General features: G+C 39.6%; 1 long non-coding RNA gene across 1 annotated transcript; it reads left to right on the top strand.

Moving 5' to 3' along the window:
- Positions 1–974: 974 nt before the first annotated feature.
- On the top strand, positions 975–15570 carry LOC116612825. Its single transcript, XR_007312239.1, has 3 exons — positions 975–1109; positions 1278–1322; positions 14811–15570. It is a non-coding gene; the product is annotated as an uncharacterized LOC116612825 (long non-coding RNA).
- The last annotated feature ends 4876 nt before the right edge of the window (positions 15571–20446 follow it).

The following is a 20446-nucleotide window of genomic DNA, read 5'->3' as shown; positions in this document are numbered from 1 at the left end:
CTGAGAAAATAGAGTACGTATTATCTTATAGCACTGATTAGCCCCCAAAAAAGAAGTGTCGTTACCTGCCGATTTCAGTGGTGTGTCGCTAGCGCCCATCTTTCTCACCTCTGACCCTTGCCTCTAAACTTGTTTGTTAGTTTGTTTCTTCTGTTGTCATAGTGATATGTTGATCAAACTGATGATTGGCCGAGATATTGATGTGATTGTCTTTTTGCGCGGGAAACACATTTTCGTGATGTCAATGGGTTAAGCTACCATTTACCATTCACTTATGGAAGTTGTTGGTATTAGATGACCCCACGAAACATTGACGTCGCGAATTAACGTCCGATTTCAAATTATAATCTGCGCGCGCTAAACGATGTAAGATTCTTAGCTAGAGTATCTAGAGTACAGTAGTCAATGCTATGCATGGTTCATAATGTTGGGGCATGGTGGACAAAGTTATTTAAAGAGGTAGGTAAATGAATCACTTAATGACATAATTTTTCGCGTTGGCTTGGTATTACGAGATATGTGATAGAGAATAAAAGAGTCCATCCTAAAGAGATAGTTTCATCGTGACTATATTCACCACACAAAGCTTTGGATCTGAAAAATGGCACTGATCCCCAGTGGCGTGCACTTTGGGTTAATCCATTCTTTTGAAATGCCCAAAGCTCGCACGGCACACGGCTTACAGCAACACTTAACTTTGTTTCCCCCGTTTCACACGATTTTTCTGACGCGCGCTGTTTTCATTTTTTTTCCCGATTTGTGTGAAGCGTTTCCGTGTACATATCCAATAACGTATAACACAGGAGAGGTGATTATACTTTATGAATGTTACGGCACTTCGTCTTTCTTAGACAAAATGTTGTAGTGAAGGGGTTTTTTTTATTTTTTTTTTATTTTACGGTAACGGTACGGTCCTAACGATACACCTTTAAATACTGTGCCCACGGTATTTACGCTGGCCATTTGCGGTTGTCTAGCAACGAAGGGGCGGTTAGAATTTCTGCTGGAAACGAGGGCGATTGCGAGGTATAATTTGTCTCGGAGGCTATAGTGAAATGTGGATGCAAAGGACGCAATTTTTCCTTGGGAAAGACTTTTAACACAACTAGGTATTTGAGAAGTGGGTTCCCTTTCAATATCTGTTGATTTATTGAATGTTCATCCACAAAAATGTCCATGCGCAACCTCTTGTGCCCGTAGATTTTGACAAACTCAGAGTTAATAAGATCGTGGATCTTTTTACGATCGAGAAAACTTATTTCGTTTCATTTTTCCAGCCGCATCTACATTTGAATGGATGAATGCTGTTTTGGCAGAAGGAGGTAAGAAATGAGGACATTTTCTCTATAGATATTTTACGATTATGCGCGAATTTTACTATCGTTAAGTTTAGTATCCAGCTTTTGAAACGTATGACCTTTTATTTTGTCAATCCATCTCTGTCCCGAGTAACTATCACCCATCCTTCGCTCAACTAGATTTCTTGAGAACATATATCTCCCTTGCAAAAAAATGTTGTTATTATTTTTATGGGGGGGTACGTTTTTAAAACATCACAGATGATTGTATATGTGTGACTTTCCTCGCGCTCGCGACAAAAGGTCTACAAGCGGCATACATCTTCGTAAGCTCAATTTAAAGGCGGTTTTATAAACTTTGAGTGGGCTGGGTGGGCTAAATCATTCTATTTTGACATGCCATAGCTGTATAATCTTGATAATTGTCACAGTGAGGGGAATTTCCCATTTTACCAGCATTTGCTGGACCAAAGTGTGTTGAAAGACTTTGAGGGCTAATTCATTACTATTCTGACATGCCATAAATGTATAATCTTGATATTGTTCACAGTAAGTGAGGGGAATTTCCCATTTTACCAGCATTGGGTGGGCTAAATCATTACTGTTTTGACGTGCCACAACTGTATAATTTTGAAAATGTTCAAAGTAAGGTAGGGTAATTTCCCATTTTATTAGCATGACGTGGACCAGGATGTGTCGATGCACTTTGAGGGTAAACCATTACTATTTGACAAGCCATAGCTGTATAATCTCAATGATGATCACAGTGAGGGAAAGGAATTTCCCATTTTACCAGCGTTCGGTGGCCAGGGTGTGTTGATGCACTTTAGGGGCTAAATCATTACTTTTTTGACATACCTTAGCTGTCAAACCTTGGTGATGACCACAGTTAGGGAGGGAAAGTTCTTATTTTACCAAAGTTAGGTGGACCAGTGTGCGTTATGTGTGCGTTATGCTCTTTGGGGGCTAAATGATTACTATTTGACATGCTATAGCTGTATAATCTTGAGGATGGTCACAGTGAGGGAGGGAAAGTTCTTATTTTACCAGCGTTAGGTGGACCAGCGTGCGTTGATACACTTTATGGGCTAAACCATTACTATTTTGACATACTTTAGCTGTATAATCTTAAGGATGGTCACAGTGAGGGAGGGAAAGTTCTTATTTTACCAGCGTTAGGTGGACCAGGGTGCGTTGATACACTTTATGGGCTAAATCATTACTATTTGGCAATCCATATGTAGCTGTATAAGCTTGATGATAGTCACAGTGAGAGAGGGAAAGTTCTTATTTTACCAGCGTTACTTGGGCCAGGGTGCATTTATACACTTTAGGGGCTAAAACACTACTATTTGACAAGCAATAGCTGTATAATCTTAATGATGGTCACAGTTAGGGAGGAAAAGTTCTTATTTTACCAGCGTTAGGTGGGCCAGGGTGCGTTGATACACTTTATGGGCTAAACCATTACTATTTGACAAGCCATATTAGCTGTATAATCTTGGGGATGGTCTAGTGAGGGAGGGAAAGTTCTTATTTTACAAGTGTTGGGTGGACCAGGGTTCGTTGATACACTATAATGGCTGAATCATTACTATTTGACAAGCCATAGCTGTATAATCATGATGATTGCCACAGTGAGGGAGGAAAAGTTCCCATTTTACCAGCATTTGTACACTATGTGTACCAGCATGTCAGTGCCTAAATCATTACTATTTTGACATACCATAGCTGTATAATCTTGAAGATGGTCACAGTGAGGGAGACAAGTTCTTATTTTACCAGCATTAGGTGGACCAGGGTGCGTTGATAAACTTTAGGGGTGAAATCATTACTATTTTGATATACATTAGCTTTATAATCTTGAGGATGCTCACAGTGAGGGAGGGAAAGTTCTCATTTTACCAGTGTTAGGTGGACCAGGGTGCGTTGATACACTTTATGGGCTAAATCATTACTATTTGGCGATCCATATGTAGCTGTATAAGCTTGATGATAGTCACAGTGAGAGAGGGAAAGTTCTTATTTTACCAGCGTTACGTGGACCAGGGTGCATTTATACACTTTAGGGGCTAAAACACTACTATTTGACAAGCAATAGCTGTATAATCTTAATGATGGTCACAGTGAGGGAGGAAAAGTTCTTATTTTACCAGCGTTAGGTGGGCCAGGGTGCGTTGATACACTTAATGGGCTAAACCATTACTATTTGACAAGCCATATTAGCTGTATAATCATGATGATTGCCACAGTGAGGGAGGAAAAGTTCCCATTTTACCAGCATTAGATTGTACACTATGTGTACAAGCACGTCAGTGCCTAAATCATTACTATTTTGACATACCATAGCTGTATAATCTTGAAGATGGTAACAGTGAGGGAGGGAAAGTTCTTATTTTACCAGCGTTAGGTGGACCAGGGTGCGTTGATACACTTTAGGGGCTAAACCATTACTATTTTGACATACTTTAGCTGTATAATCTTAAGGATGGTCACAGTGAGGGAGGGAAAGTTCTCATTTTACCAGCGTTAGGTGGACCAGGGTGCGTTGATACACTTTATGGGCTAAATCATTACTATTTGGCAATCCATATGTAGCTGTATAAGCTTGATGATAGTCACAGTGAGAGAGGGAAAGTTCTTATTTCACCAGCGTTAGGTGGACCAGGGTGCATTTATACACTTTAGGGGCTAAAACACTACTATTTGATAAGCAATAGCTGTACAATCTTAATGATGGTCACAGTGAGGGAGGAAAAGTTCTTATTTTACCAGCGTTAGGTGGGCCAGGGTGCGTTGATACACTTTATGGGCTAAACCATTACTATTTGACAAGCCATAGCTGTATAATCTTGGGGATGGTCTAGTGAGGGAGGGAAAGTTCTTATTTTACAAGTGTTGGGTGGACCAGGGTGCATTGATACACTTTAATGGCTGAATCATTACTATTTGACAAGCCATAGCTGTATAATCATGATGATTGCCACAGTGAGGGAGGAAAAGTTCCCATTTTACCAGCATTAGATTGTACACTATGTGTACAAGCATGTCAGTGCCTAAATCATTACTATTTTGACATACCAAGCTGTATAATCTTGAAGATGGTTACAGTGAGGGAGGGAAAGTTCTCATTTTACCAGCATTAGATTGTACACTATGTGTACAAGCATGTCAGTGCCTAAATCATTACTATTTTGACATACTATAGCTGTATAATCTTGAAGATGGTCACAGTGAGGGAGACAAGTTCTTATTTTACCAGCATTAGGTGGACCAGGGTGCGTTGATAAACTTTAGGGGTGAAATCATTACTATTTTGATATACATTAGCTTTATAATCTTGAGGATGCTCACAGTGAGGGAGGAAAAGTTCTCATTTTACCAGTGTTAGGTGGACCAGGGTGCGTTGATACACTTTATGGGCTAAATCATTACTATTTGGCGATCCATATGTAGCTGTATAAGCTTGATGATAGTCACAGTGAGAGAGGGAAAGTTCTTATTTTACCAGCGTTACGTGGACCAGGGTGCATTTATACACTTTAGGGGCTAAAACACTACTATTTGACAAGCAATAGCTGTATAATCTTAATGATGGTCACAGTGAGGGAGGAAAAGTTCTTATTTTACCAGCGTTAGGTGGGCCAGGGTGCGTTGATACACTTTATGGGCTAAACCATTACTATTTGACAAGCCATATTAGCTGTATAATCATGATGATTGCCACAGTGAGGGAGGAAAAGTTCCCATTTTACCAGCATTAGATTGTACACTATGTGTACAAGCACGTCAGTGCCTAAATCATTACTATTTTGACATACCATAGCTGTATAATCTTGAAGATGGTAACAGTGAGGGAGGGAAAGTTCTTATTTTACCAGCGTTAGGTGGACCAGGGTGCGTTGATACACTTTAGGGGCTAAACCATTACTATTTTGACATACTTTAGCTGTATAATCTTAAGGATGGTCACAGTGAGGGAGGGAAAGTTCTCATTTTACCAGCGTTAGGTGGACCAGGGTGCGTTGATACACTTTATGGGCTAAATCATTACTATTTGGCAATCCATATGTAGCTGTATAAGCTTGATGATAGTCACAGTGAGAGAGGGAAAGTTCTTATTTCACCAGCGTTAGGTGGACCAGGGTGCATTTATACACTTTAGGGGCTAAAACACTACTATTTGATAAGCAATAGCTGTACAATCTTAATGATGGTCACAGTGAGGGAGGAAAAGTTCTTATTTTACCAGCGTTAGGTGGGCCAGGGTGCGTTGATACACTTTATGGGCTAAACCATTACTATTTGACAAGCCATAGCTGTATAATCTTGGGGATGGTCTAGTGAGGGAGGGAAAGTTCTTATTTTACAAGTGTTGGGTGGACCAGGGTGCATTGATACACTTTAATGGCTGAATCATTACTATTTGACAAGCCATAGCTGTATAATCATGATGATTGCCACAGTGAGGGAGGAAAAGTTCCCATTTTACCAGCATTAGATTGTACACTATGTGTACAAGCATGTCAGTGCCTAAATCATTACTATTTTGACATACTTTAGCTGTATAATCTTGAAGATGGTCTCAGTGAGGGAGACAAGTTCTTATTTTACCAGCGTTAGGTGGACCAGGGTGCGTTGATAAACTTTAGGGGTGAAATCATTACTATTTTGATATACATTAGCTTTATAATCTTGAGGATGGTCACAGTGAGGGAGGGAAAGTTCTCATTTTACCAGTGTTAGGTGGACCAGGGTGCGTTGATACACTTTATGGGCTAAATCATTACTATTTGGCGATCCATATGTAGCTGTATAAGCTTGATGATAGTCACAGTGAGAGAGGGAAAGTTCTTATTTTACCAGCGTTACGTGGACCAGGGTGCATTTATACACTTTAGGGGCTAAAACACTACTATTTGACAAGCAATAGCTGTATAATCTCAATGATGGTCACAGTGAGGGAGGGAAAGTTCTTATTTTACCAGCGTTAGGTGGACCAGGGTGCGTTGATACACTTTAGTGGCTAAACCATTACTATTTTGACATACTTTAGCTGTATAATCTTAAGGATGGTCACAGTGAGGGAGGGAAAGTTCTCATTTTACCAGCGTTAGGTGGACCAGGGTGCGTTTATACACTTTATGGGCTAAATCATTACTATTTGGCAATCCATATGTAGCTGTATAAGCTTGATGATAGTCACAGTGAGAGAGGGAAAGTTCTTATTTCACCAGCGTTAGGTGGACCAGGGTGCATTTATACACTTTAGGGGCTAAAACACTACTATTTGACAAGCAATAGCTGTATAATCTTAATGATGGTCACAGTGAGGGAGGAAAAGTTCTTATTTTACCAGCGTTAGGTGGGCCAGGGTGCTTTGATACACTTTATGGGCTAAACCATTACTATTTGACAAGCCATAGCTGTGTAATCTTGGGGATGGTCTAGTGAGGGAGGGAAAGTTCTTATTTTACAAGTGTTGGGTGGACCAGGGTGCATTGATACACTTTAATGGCTGAATCATTACTATTTGACAAGCCATAGCTGTATAATCATGATGATTGCCACAGTGAGGGAGGAAAAGTTCTCATTTTACCAGCATTAGATTGTACACTATGTGTACAAGCACGTCAGTGCCTAAATCATTACTATTTTGACATACCATAGCTGTATAATCTTGAAGATGGTCACAGTGAGGGAGGGAAAGTTCTCATTTTACCAGTGTTAGGTGGACCAGGGTGCGTTGATACACTTTATGGGCTAAATCATTACTATTTGGCGATCCATATGTAGCTGTATAAGCTTGATGATAGTCACAGTGAGAGAGGGAAAGTTCTTATTTTACCAGCGTTACGTGGACCAGGGTGCATTTATACACTTTAGGGGCTAAAACACTACTATTTGACAAGCAATAGCTGTATAATCTTAATGATGGTCACAGTGAGGGAGGGAAAGTTCTCATTTTACCAGTGTTAGGTGGGCCAGGGTGCGTTGATACACTTTATGGGCTGAATCATTACTATTTGGCAATCCATAGCTGTATAATCATGATGATTGCCACAGTGAGGGAGGAAAAGTTCCCATTTTACCAGCATTAGATTGTACACTATGTGTACAAGCACGTCAGTGCCTAAATCATTACTATTTTGACATACCATAGCTGTATAATCTTGAAGATGGTTACAGTGAGGGAGGGAAAGTTCTCATTTTACCAGCGTTAGGTGGACCAGGGTGCGTTGATACACTTTATGGGCTAAATCATTACTATTTGGCAAGCAATAGCTATATAATCTTGATGATTGTCACAGTAAGGGAGGGAAAGTTTTTATTTTACCAGCGTTAGGTGGGCCAGGGTGCGTTGATACACTTTATGGGCTAAACCATTACTATTTGACAAGCCATATTAGCTGTATAATCTTGATGATAATCACAGTGATGGAGGGAAAGTTCCCATACCTTAGCTGTATAATCTTGATGATGGTCACAGTGAGGGAGGGAAGTTCTTATTTTACCAGCGTTAGGTGGACCAGGGTGCGTTGATACACTTTATGGGCTAAATCATTACTATTTGGCAATCCATATATCGCTGTATAATCTTGAAGATGGTCACAGTGAGGGAGGTAAGTTCTTATTTTACCAGCGTTAGGTGGACCAGGGTGCGTTGATACACTTTAGGGGCTAAACCATTACTATTTTGACATACCTTAGCTGTATAATCTTAAGGATGGTCTAGAGAGGGAGGGAAAGTTCTTATTTTACCAGCGTTAGGTGGACCAGGGTTCGTTGATACACTATAATGGCTGAATCATTACTATTTGACAAGCCATAGCTGTATAATCATGATGATTGCCACAGTGAGGGAGGAAAAGTTCCCATTTTACCAGCATTAGATTGTACACTATGTGTACAAGCATGTCAGTGCCTAAATCATTACTATTTTGACATACCATAGCTGTATAATCTTGAAGATGGTCACAGTGAGGGAGACAAGTTCTTATTTTACCAGCGTTAGGTGGACCAGGGTGCGTTGATAAACTTTAGGGGTGAAATCATTACTATTTTGATATACATTAGCTTTATAATCTTGAGGATGGTCACAGTGAGGGAGGGAAAGTTCTCATTTTACCAGTGTTAGGTGGACCAGGGTGCGTTGATACACTTTAGGGGCTAAACCATTACTATTTTGACATACTTTAGCTGTATAATCTTAAGGATGGTCACAGTGAGGGAGGGAAAGTTCTCATTTTACCAGCGTTAGGTGGACCAGGGTGCGTTGATACACTTTAGGGGCTAAACCATTACTATTTTGACATACTTTAGCTGTATAATCTTAAGGATGGTCACAGTGAGGGAGGGAAAGTTCTCATTTTACCAGCGTTAGGTGGACCAGGGTGCGTTGATACACTTTATGGGCTAAATCATTACTATTTGGCAATCCATATGTAGCTGTATAAGCTTGATGATAGTCACAGTGAAAGAGGGAAAGTTCTTATTTCACCAGCGTTAGGTGGACCAGGGTGCATTTATACACTTTAGGGGCTAAAACACTACTATTTGACAAGCAATAGCTGTATAATCTTAATGATGGTCACAGTGAGGGAGGAAAAGTTCTTATTTTACCAGCGTTAGGTGGGCCAGGGTGCGTTGATACACTTTATGGGCTAAACCATTACTATTTGACAAGCCATAGCTGTATAATCTTGGGGATGGTCTAGTGAGGGAGGGAAAGTTCTTATTTTACAAGTGTTGGGTGGACCAGGGTGCATTGATACACTTTAATGGCTGAATCATTACTATTTGACAAGCCATAGCTGTATAATCATGATGATTGCCACAGTGAGGGAGGAAAAGTTCCCATTTTACCAGCATTAGATTGTACACTATGTGTACAAGCATGTCAGTGCCTAAATCATTACTATTTTGACATACCATAGCTGTATAATCTTGAAGATGGTTACAGTGAGGGAGGGAAAGTTCTCATTTTACCAGCGTTAGGTGGACCAGGGTGCGTTGATACACTTTATGGGCTAAATCATTACTATTTGGCAAGCAATAGCTATATAATCTTGATGATTGTCACAGTAAGGGAGGGAAAGTTTTTATTTTACCAGCGTTAGGTGGGCCAGGGTGCGTTGATACACTTTATGGGCTAAACCATTACTATTTGACAAGCCATATTAGCTGTATAATCTTGATGATAATCACAGTGATGGAGGGAAAGGTCCCATACCTTAGTTGTATAATCTTGATGATGGTCACAGTGAGGGAGGGAAGTTCTTATTTTACCAGCGTTAGGTGGACCAGGGTGCGTTGATACACTTTAGGGGCTAAACCATTACTATTTTGACATACCTTAGCTGTATAATCTTAAGGATGGTCTAGTGAGGGAGGGAAAGTTCTTATTTTGCCAGCGTTAGGTGGACCAGGGTGCGTTGATACACTTTAGGGGCTAAACCATTACTATTTTGACATACCTTAGCTGTATAATCTTGGGGATGGTCTAGTGAGGGAGGGAAAGTTCTTATTTTACCAGCGTTAGGTGGGCCAGGGTGCGTTGATACACTTTATGGGCTAAACCATTACTATTTGACAAGCCATATTAGCTGTATAATCTTGGGGATGGTCTAGTGAGGGAGGGAAAGTTCTTATTTTACAAGTGTTAGGTGGACCAGGGTGCATTGATACACTATAATGGCTGAATCATTACTATTTGACAAGCCATAGCTGTATAATCATGATGATTGCCACAGTGAGGGAGGAAAAGTTCCCATTTTACCAGCATTAGATTGTACACTATGTGTACAAGCATGTCAGTGCTAAATCATTACTATTTTGACATACCATAGCTGTATAATCTTGAAGATGGTCACAGTGAGGGAGACAAGTTCTTATTTTACCAGCGTTAGGTGGACCAGGGTGCGTTGATAAACTTTAGGGGTGAAATCATTACTATTTTGATATACATTAGCTTTATAATCTTGAGGATGGTCACAGTGAGGGAGGGAAAGTTCTCATTTTACCAGTGTTAGGTGGACCAGGGTGCGTTGATACACTTTAGGGGCTAAACCATTACTATTTTGACATACTTTAGCTGTATAATCTTAAGGATGGTCACAGTGAGGGAGGGAAAGTTCTCATTTTACCAGCGTTAGGTGGACCAGGGTGCGTTGATACACTTTAGGGGCTAAACCATTACTATTTTGACATACTTTAGCTGTATAATCTTAAGGATGGTCACAGTGAGGGAGGGAAAGTTCTCATTTTACCAGCGTTAGGTGGACCAGGGTGCGTTGATACACTTTATGGGCTAAATCATTACTATTTGGCAATCCATATGTAGCTGTATAAGCTTGATGATAGTCACAGTGAAAGAGGGAAAGTTCTTATTTCACCAGCGTTAGGTGGACCAGGATGCATTTATACACTTTAGGGGCTAAAACACTACTATTTGACAAGCAATAGCTGTATAATCTTAATGATGGTCACAGTGAGGGAGGAAAAGTTCTTATTTTACCAGCGTTAGGTGGGCCAGGGTGCGTTGATACACTTTATGGGCTAAACCATTACTATTTGACAAGCCATAGCTGTATAATCTTGGGGATGGTCTAGTGAGGGAGGGAAAGTTCTTATTTTACAAGTGTTGGGTGGACCAGGGTGCATTGATACACTTTAATGGCTGAATCATTACTATTTGACAAGCCATAGCTGTATAATCATGATGATTGCCACAGTGAGGGAGGAAAAGTTCCCATTTTACCAGCATTAGATTGTACACTATGTGTACAAGCATGTCAGTGCCTAAATCATTACTATTTTGACATACTATAGCTGTATAATCTTGAAGATGGTCACAGTGAGGGAGACAAGTTCTTATTTTACCAGCGTTAGGTGGACCAGGGTGCGTTGATAAACTTTAGGGGTGAAATCATTACTATTTTGATATACATTAGCTTTATAATCTTGAGGATGGTCACAGTGAGGGAGGGAAAGTTCTCATTTTACCAGTGTTAGGTGGACCAGGGTGCGTTGATACACTTTATGGGCTAAATCATTACTATTTGGCGATCCATATGTAGCTGTATAAGCTTGATGATAGTCACAGTGAGAGAGGGACAGTTCTTATTTTACCAGCGTTACGTGGACCAGGGTGCATTTATACACTTTAGGGGCTAAAACACTACTAATTGACAAGCAATAGCTGTATAATCTTAATGATGGTCACAGTGAGGGAGGAAAAGTTCTTATTTTACCAGCGTTAGGTGGGCCAGGGTGCGTTGATACACTTTATGGGCTAAACCATTACTATTTTGACATACTTTAGCTGTATAATCTTAAGGATGGTCACAGTGAGGGAGGGAAAGTTCTCATTTTACCAGCGTTAGGTGGACCAGGGTGCGTTGATACACTTTTTGGGCTAAATCATTACTATTTGGCAATCCATATGTAGCTGTATAAGCTTGATGATAGTTACAGTGAGAGAGGGAAAGTTCTTATTTCACCAGTGTTAAGTGGACCAGGGTGCATTTATACACTTTAGGGGCTAAATCACACTACTATTTGACAAGCAATAGCTGTATAATCTTAATGATGGTCACAGTGAGGGAGGAAAAGTTCTTATTTTACCAGCGTTAGGTGGGCCAGGGTGCGTTGATACACTTTATGGGCTAAACCATTACTATTTGACAAGCCATAGCTGTATAATCTTGGGGATGGTCTAATGAGGGAGGGAAAGTTCTTATTTTACAAGTGTTGGGTGGACCAGGGTGCATTGATACACTTTAATGGCTGAATCATTACTATTTGACAAGCCATAGCTGTATAATCATGATGATTGCCACAGTGAGGGAGGAAAAGTTCCCATTTTACCAGCGTTAGATTGTACACTATGTGTACAAGCACGTCAGTGCCTAAATCATTACTATTTTGACATACCATAGCTGTATAATCTTGGAGATGGTTACAGTGAGGGAGGGAAAGTTCTCATTTTACCAGCGTTAGGTGGACCAGGGTGCGTTGATACACTTTATGGGCTAAATCATTACTATTTGGCAATCCATATGTAGCTGTATAAGCGTGATGATAGTCACAGTGAGAGAGGGAAAGTTCTTATTTTACCAGCGTTACGTGGACCAGGGTGCGTTTATACACTTTAGGGGCTAAAGCATTACTATTTGACAAGCAATAGCTATATAATCTTGATGATTGTCACAGTAAGGGAGGGAAAGTTTTTATTTTACCAGCGTTAGGTGGGCCAGGGTGCGTTGATACACTTTATGGGCTAAACCATTACTATTTGACAAGCCATATTAGCTGTATAATTTTGATGATAATCACAGTGATGGAGGGAAAGTTCCCATACCTTAGCTGTATAAAATTGATGATGGTCACAGTGAGGGAGGGAAGTTCTTATTTTACCAGCGTTAGGTGGACTAGGGTGCGTTGATACACTTTAGGGGATAAACCATTACTATTTTGACATACCTTAGCTGTATAATCTTAGGATGGTCACAGTGAGGGAGGGAAAGTTCCCATACCTTAGCTGTATAATCTTGATGATGGTCACAGTGAGGGAGGGAAGTTCTTATTTCACCAGCGTTAGGTGGACCAGGGTGCATTTATACACTTTAGGGGCTAAAACACTACTATTTGACAAGCAATAGCTATATAATCTTGATGATTGTCACAGTAAGGGAGGGAAAGTTTTTATTTTACCAGCGTTAGGTGGGCCAGGGTACGTTGATACACTTTATGGGCTAAACTATTACTATTTTGATATACATTAGCTTTATAATCTTGAGGATGGTCACAGTGAGGGAGGGAAAGTTCTTATTTTACAAGTGTTAGGTGGACCAGGGTGCGTTGATACACTTTAATGGCTGAATCATTAGTATTTGTCAATCCATAGCTGTATAATCTTGATGATAGCCACAACGAGGGAGGGAAAGTCCCCATTCTACCAGCGTTAGGTGGACCAGTGTGCGTAATGCTCTTTGGGGGCTAAATGATTACTATTTGACATGCTATAGCTGTATAATCTTGAGGATGGTCACAGTGAGGGAGGGAAAGTTCTAATTTTACCAGCGTTAGGTGGACTAGGGTGTGTTGATACACTTTTTTTGAGCTAAACCGTTACTATTTGACAATCCATAGCTGTATAATCTTGAGGATGGTCACAGTGAGGGAGGGAAAGTTCTAATTTTACCAGCGTTAGGTGGACTAGGGTGTGTTGATACACTTTTTTTGAGCTAAACCGTTACTATTTGACAATCCATAGCCGTATAATCTTGGTGATGGTGCCAATAAGGAAGGGGTATTATAACAATATAGTTGATGTTCGCGGGCGTAAATATGTTTTGGGCCCGACTCGAGCTCATTTTAGCCCGAGCGCAGCGAGCAACATTACTATTATTATAACTTTGGCGAGCATTAAGCGCAAAAACAAAAATATATACGGAAAACGAGGATGACTCGCGTGATATTTATTCATTGAAAGATGTTATACCATAATTAATAAATACAGCTTCAATTCACTTTACAAACGTTGCTAAATATACACGTGTTTAAGGTTATTTTTGTAAACGAAACAACTGTTTCAAAATATAGAAAGTTTAATGGGTTGCCACTTGTAGGAATTAAAATTTATTGTGCAATTGGAAAAGTGACAATTTGGCATGACAGCCTGTGCAGAAGTATAATTCGGTCGAGGATGAAAAACTTACATTCACTTCCCCGCCTGCCCTAGATAAACTGCCTTGTTTGCAATCATTACTGTTTTCCGTCTCAATGGTTTCACTAGAAGCAAAATGCACTCGGCGAGAGGTCCTTCTTGTCTTTTGTTTTGACTTCAGCATAGAAACGTAAAGAAGCGTAAAATGACTCCAAGATCCGAGGAGCTGATACTGTGAAAATCACATTCAACACTTCGCTTCGTGCATGCGACGAGCGGTTTGAATGAATCGCGGGAATTCCTGCTTCCTTCTGATTGGCTCGCTGCAATTTCCTCGCCCTCTCATTGGCTTAGAGCAGCGGGCTTAAATATATTAGAGCCCGCCAAAACGTTCATTAGAGCCCGTATAATACGCCACAATGCTCGCCAAAGTTATAATTCTCATTTTACCAGCGTTCTTGATAATGGTCACAGTAAAGAAGGGGAATTTCCCATTTTACCAGGGTTAGGTGGACTGGGATGTTTTGATTCTCCTTAAAGGCTAAATCACTTTAGGGGTTAAATCAATAGTTGTATAATCATTTTCATTAACATAACATTGCTTTGATTGTGGACTGCGATGTTTCGAGTCTTAAGTTTTTTGTCAGGTTCACTGCTATTTCAAATATAGATTTATTTATATGAAAGTAAATAGCATTTGTCAAACTATTTGTAAACATCTTTGATCGCAATGGCCGTAGATAAAAAGTTCCTGTTTTGAAATGTTAGTAATCTATGCTATGAGAATTGAGATAGACGTAATGTCGATTCATGACTTGTGTTATTTTTTGTTTTTTCCACAGCAATTATCGACCCCAAGAAAGTGGAAGTGTTAGGAGTCTTATTCTACAGTCATTAGTGCAAGTGTCGAAGATTGTTATGAGTCTGAAATAGATATCATTTGCCAATAGTTTAGCATATTTTGATATTCATTAGAGATAATATTTTTTAATAATATCTCAGCCACAGTGGAATCCCTTCTTTTACTTCAGACTTTAATAAAAACAAATCGAGCTGGCAGATTTGCGTGCAATTTCAAAAATAGTGTTAAATTTAGTTGCTTTCGATATTTGGAAAGTTTAAGCGAATTCGGCGGAACCAAAATTAAAAAGCAACAAAGAGAAATGTTTACAGTACCTCAGTTTTGGTTCCGACGAATTGGCTATGACTTCCCAAATATCTTGGGCTACTTAATCAGACAGTAATTCTGAAGTTTCGCGCAAAACTTACAGCTGGATATTTTGTTAGGGAAGTAACTAAAACACTGGTCTGACAACTCTGATAACGATGCATATGCATTACTTCTCACTTTTTCCCCAGTTAGTCGAAAGTAATCGAAATGTAGTTTTGATAGCTTTTTGCATTTTGAGGCTACAAAGACAATTGAAATAAAGAATCTGACTAGCGTCAATGCATGAAAATGTTGCTCCAGTTTGCGCGATGTGTTTATGCGTGACTTTTGATAAGTATTTATTAATTAAACGCTTTAAAACTGTAAATATACGCATTATTATTTATATTATATGTACAATAAAGGTGGAACAAAGGTGAAAAACCACGACAGATGAGGGCCAGTTGTTAAATATAAATATATTACACATATATTAAAACGCTTTTATTTCTGTGCGTTTTGGACTTACCCCCACAATGGGTTGTTTCAGTCGCTCCCCCGTCTGTTCTAATAGCGAAGTAATAGATTGCACTCTTATTAGTTTTAACCTGAGTTACACGGACCAAAAAGCTGCAAAAAGGCAAAAATTTTACGCGTGGAAAACAAAATCCCAGCCTTCAAAACTGCCTGAAATCCGTCGAACAAAGGTTTCTCACGGCCTGAATTCTCAAAGAAATAGATTGCTCTCTTATTGGATTAAAACCGAGTTGCGCGGACCAAAAAGCTGTTAGAGGCAAAAATAAAACACGAGTGCAAATAAAATCCCAGTTACCAACCTGAACGACTGTCAAATAACTGTCTGAAATCCGTCGAAAAAAGGTTGCTCACACTTAATTGTCAAAGAAATAGATTGCACTCTTATTGGTTTTAAAACCGAGTTACGCGGACCAGAAAGCTCCTTAATAGCAAAAATAAAACACGAGTGAAAATAAAATTCCAGCCGATAGCCTGAACGATTGTCCAATAACTGTTTGAAATCCGTCGTAAAAAAGGCTGCTCACCCTTAGGTTGGAGAAATATTCATAAAAATATACAAAGTTGCAGAAACCGGCATTAGGCGGACCAGCCTCCTCCCCCTCACTCCACAGGTTTAGACCGAGTTACAAGGACCACCTTAAAAACACTTAATAATAGCAGTTAAGTGTGTTTTGCGATGTTTGCAGCAAAAAACATTAGGCGGACCGAATTTTGGTCCGCGTAACTCGGTGGCCCGTGTAACGCGGTATAAAAACAGGTTTCGGTCCGCGCAACTCGGTGTTTTTGCCCCCTCTCTCTCTCTCTCTCTCTCTCTCTCTCTCTCTCTCTCTCTCCCTCTCTCTCTCTCTCTCTCTCTCTCTCTCTCTCTCTCTCTCTCTCTCTCTCTCTCTCTCTCTCTCTCTCTCTCTCTCTCTCTCTCTCTCTCTCTCTCTGCTGTTTCCTCTCTGCACCCTAAATAAATTAAAATAGGTAATAGGTTTGAAATTTGACATTTTCAATCAATTTGTTCTCCTCTTTGCATTTAATTTTGGAGTAGCATTAGCATATATGGATCCATGGTTTCTATAAAAAAAAAGCAGGCCACCATCCTACAGGGTGGGTGCACCAATGTCTAATGCATGACTGGAGGTATATTTATGGATCATTCTATCTTTAGAATGCTGTTGCATCCATCATTTGTTTCTTTGCAAGGGCAAAGCTGGTCAGAATGTACCTTTGATACAAGTGTACATTAATGAAACTTCTATCAAGGGAAGGGTTTTTTATTACAGCAAGGTCCGGGGGGGGACTCTCCAGAAAGATAGACGAGGGTGCTCGACCTATCTTTTATGGTATAATATTCTTACCAACTTCTATCTCTTAGGGTGTGTTTTAGGATTTTTCCGGTTCTGCTATCTTTTAGGGGTTTTCACGCCCGGGGAGGAGTATTTTTCCGATTCTGCTATCTTTTAGGGTGTCTCACGCTAAGTGGTGGCCCAATCGCTTGAAATGTATTTTACAATAAACCACAAGTCAACTGATCAGTTAATACTTTCGACTTTATTGTCGGTAACATAGCAATATAGGATCCGTCAGCAAATTAAAACCAGCATTGTTTTTTAATGCTATCTCTCAGGGTTAAAAATTCCTTTGACCACACCCAATGTGCTATCTCTTAGGGTTAACATTGATTATGCTGTCGAGCACCCTCGTCTCTCAAACTCCCGTTTCTCAAAGTCCCTCCCCCCTGGGAGCAAGGTACTTAAATTATGTAAAGACAACATCAAACTTGTGCTTTTTCAATAATAAATCTGTAAAGAAAACGGGAAAATGTTAGGAATATGCTCATTTAAGCTATTATTGCATTATTGTTATATATTTTTTAAAGTAGAGTCACATTTTTTTTTCAAATAGAGTCATTCATTTCTCCCTTTTTCTTCTCCCCATTGACTTTTTGTTATATTTGTTTCTCTCTAACCCTAACATAGGTCAATGAACATGGTTTGGTTTGAAATTTGAAATTGGAATTAAGCACTTTCAGTAATAATTTAGGATTTGCCTCCATTGCATTCATTTTTGATTAGACAGTATGGGTGGATCCAGGGTTTCTAAAACCAGCATGCCAATGGTGGGTGCACCAATATGTAATGCATGACAGGAGGTATATTCGTGGAGTTTAGGTTAAACACATTTTTCTGAATAATCAGTTGTGGTACATGAAAACTACAGTAGTGGGTCTATGGGGGGGAGGTAGGGGGTTTAAACCTCCCCTTGGGCTTTCTTTTTTATTATTTTCAGTGTATCTTTTCACCCCAAAATCGTTACGAAGGTAAAATAATGACGAAAATTTTTGGGCCAAATCCCCCCTTTGGCAAACAGCTAGATCCGCCCCTGAACTACAGTATGGCATCTAAATCTTTGGAATGCTGTTACATCCTTCATATATTCTTCACAAGGTCAAAGCTTGTTAGAATGGTGTTTTGATAAAAATATACATAGTGGAACTTCTATAAAGGGAAATAAGAATTGACCATTAGACTCTTGAAAAAACATTCTCGTCAATGTGACACCTTGAACTTGATGCCTTTTTCACACCAAGTTTTAGTATTTTGTTAACTTTCACACTGCATATTTAATATCATTGAATAAGTGCTTGCTTGATCCATTTGGAGGGGCCAATACAATTCATAATGACATGGCAGTAAAATTTGACATATTTTTAATCTCATTAAAAAAAATTCTAGAGACACCAAGATCCCCTCTAAAACTACCCCTATCAGTCAACACAAAAAGGTGTTAAATGCTGGATCCGCTTTTAGGCAGCGTCTAAATCTATATATTATAACTAAACTTACTGAATATTTGAATCCACAAAGCTGCTTTGTCATGATGTTTGTCATGACAGAATTCTTTCAAGTCCAGCTATTTCTTTTGTTCTAAATTTAGATGAAGCAAGGCTAGTGTAGTTTTAGGACAAGTGCAAGAAATCGAAAACAACCACTTTTTCTATTATAGTAAAGTATTGCGGAGCTGTACTTTCACTTTCGGGCTTTCATTTCAAAGGGGTGCCTTTCAAAATCGAAATGGCGCGCACTCGTAAAAAGGCGCTGTACAAACATGAAGGAAACAACTAACTTTTTCCCGTAAAGTTTTTATTATTTTCTTACCGGACATTGCACTTTTCTTCATATTGTGTCAAACAACTGAGATATACATTATTTAAGTTCCCATCGTTCTTCTGAGCTCGTAAGATCGTATTTTTAACTCTCCATCATGCAGTTTGTTTTGGGTAATTCCCAAAGTCAAGACGGTTGTTACTTAGCTTTAGTCTTTCTGTTTCAGGGCTTTCTCCTTTGTACTTTGTAATCTTTGTTTATCGAGGGTAGCATATTTAACCGAATATACAGTTTTCTAACATATGGCCCTCGGTTAGTAAGCACTGTCACTGGGGGTGGTCACTGCCAGAGGGTTTATTGCGTCCCCAGTGGTTCTTTTACGTCCCTTCGGTTCAGGTTAGTATAGTGCAGCTTGAAGAGACGGGACCTCCGGTTTAGTGTCCTTATCCGAGAAGACTGGAAACACGGGAGAATAACTTCAACTCACTTGTGACAAATTCGATTCAAGGCATGAATCCCGAAAAATCCCCAGTTTGAGCCAGGATTCGAACCTGGGCCACAGCCGTGAGAGGCCGACGCGCTAACACACTAGGCCACTCGTGCTTCCACTTTTTAGCTTGGTTATTCAACGTTTCAGCACGACAGACCTCTAGCCTATCTAATTTTGGGGTACTTTCATTGAGTAAATCGTATTGCGCTGAATTCTCTGGCTAAATCCTCATCCCACTCACTGTGCATGCTGTGATTTTTTTTGCGACTCAGAGCGAGGCATCCCATCCCATAGCTTGATTTTAGGGACAAGTGACATCACAGCGTTCGATTCCAACTGAATAACGGCGGCCAAAAATTGCTGTATTTCAGGTTTAAACAAAACATACTTCAACTCGATATTTCACTTGGAGCGTTTCGAACCTGATAGTTGAACGCTTAATCTTTACTTTCCGCGCGAGAGGACGTTTTTTTAAGAACCTCGTCATACGGCCCCTTTAACCTAATTCTTATCTTGAGCCGCGTGTCTCGCACTCGGGTCGCAAATGTAAACACAAGTAAATACAGCGAAATCAATCCAAGCTGAGATGATTTTACAAAATAACTTGGTAGAAATTGAGGCTATGGTTAAATATGCAGTTAATTAATCGCGAATAGGGCCTTCAACTGCACAAATGACATGAGCTGGAATCTCAAATTCAAGATGGCGGCCATGACACAGTTTTAAATTATCCAAAAGTTTTTGGTAACTAGCAGTTGCGATGACGTAGGACAAAAGGCTAGATACTTCGTGTAAGAAAAAGGCTTCAGTAAGGTCGCAATCAATACACTAAAATAAGAAGTATCGCCTGTGGCGTTAGAGTTCTTGGGAATTGCATTGTGCAAATCGCGAGACGACAGAAAAACAGTTGCATTTTATGACTGGGCTACCACAGGTATTCCAGTAAAGATTAGCTTGCTTCCTGTAAATACATGAAAAAGAAAATAGTATTTAGTACTAAAATAGTATAATTTAGTACTTATTTAGTGATTATTTAGAAATATTTGGGGTGTGAAGCAGATGTAAGTTTCGAGGCATAATCAAACTAGTTTAGGCTTCACGCCTTAGCTGTTTATCTTTAAATTGTACTAAATTGTACTATTTAGTAAAAAATAGTATTAATTTTTTTAAAGGATTAACAGGAAGACTCTAATAACATTACATTAC

The sequence above is a fragment of the Nematostella vectensis genome, chromosome 7 (assembly GCF_932526225.1).
Source record: "Nematostella vectensis chromosome 7, jaNemVect1.1, whole genome shotgun sequence".
Lineage (NCBI taxonomy): Eukaryota > Metazoa > Cnidaria > Anthozoa > Actiniaria > Edwardsiidae > Nematostella > Nematostella vectensis.
This window is presented reverse-complemented; position numbering and strand designations above follow the sequence as displayed.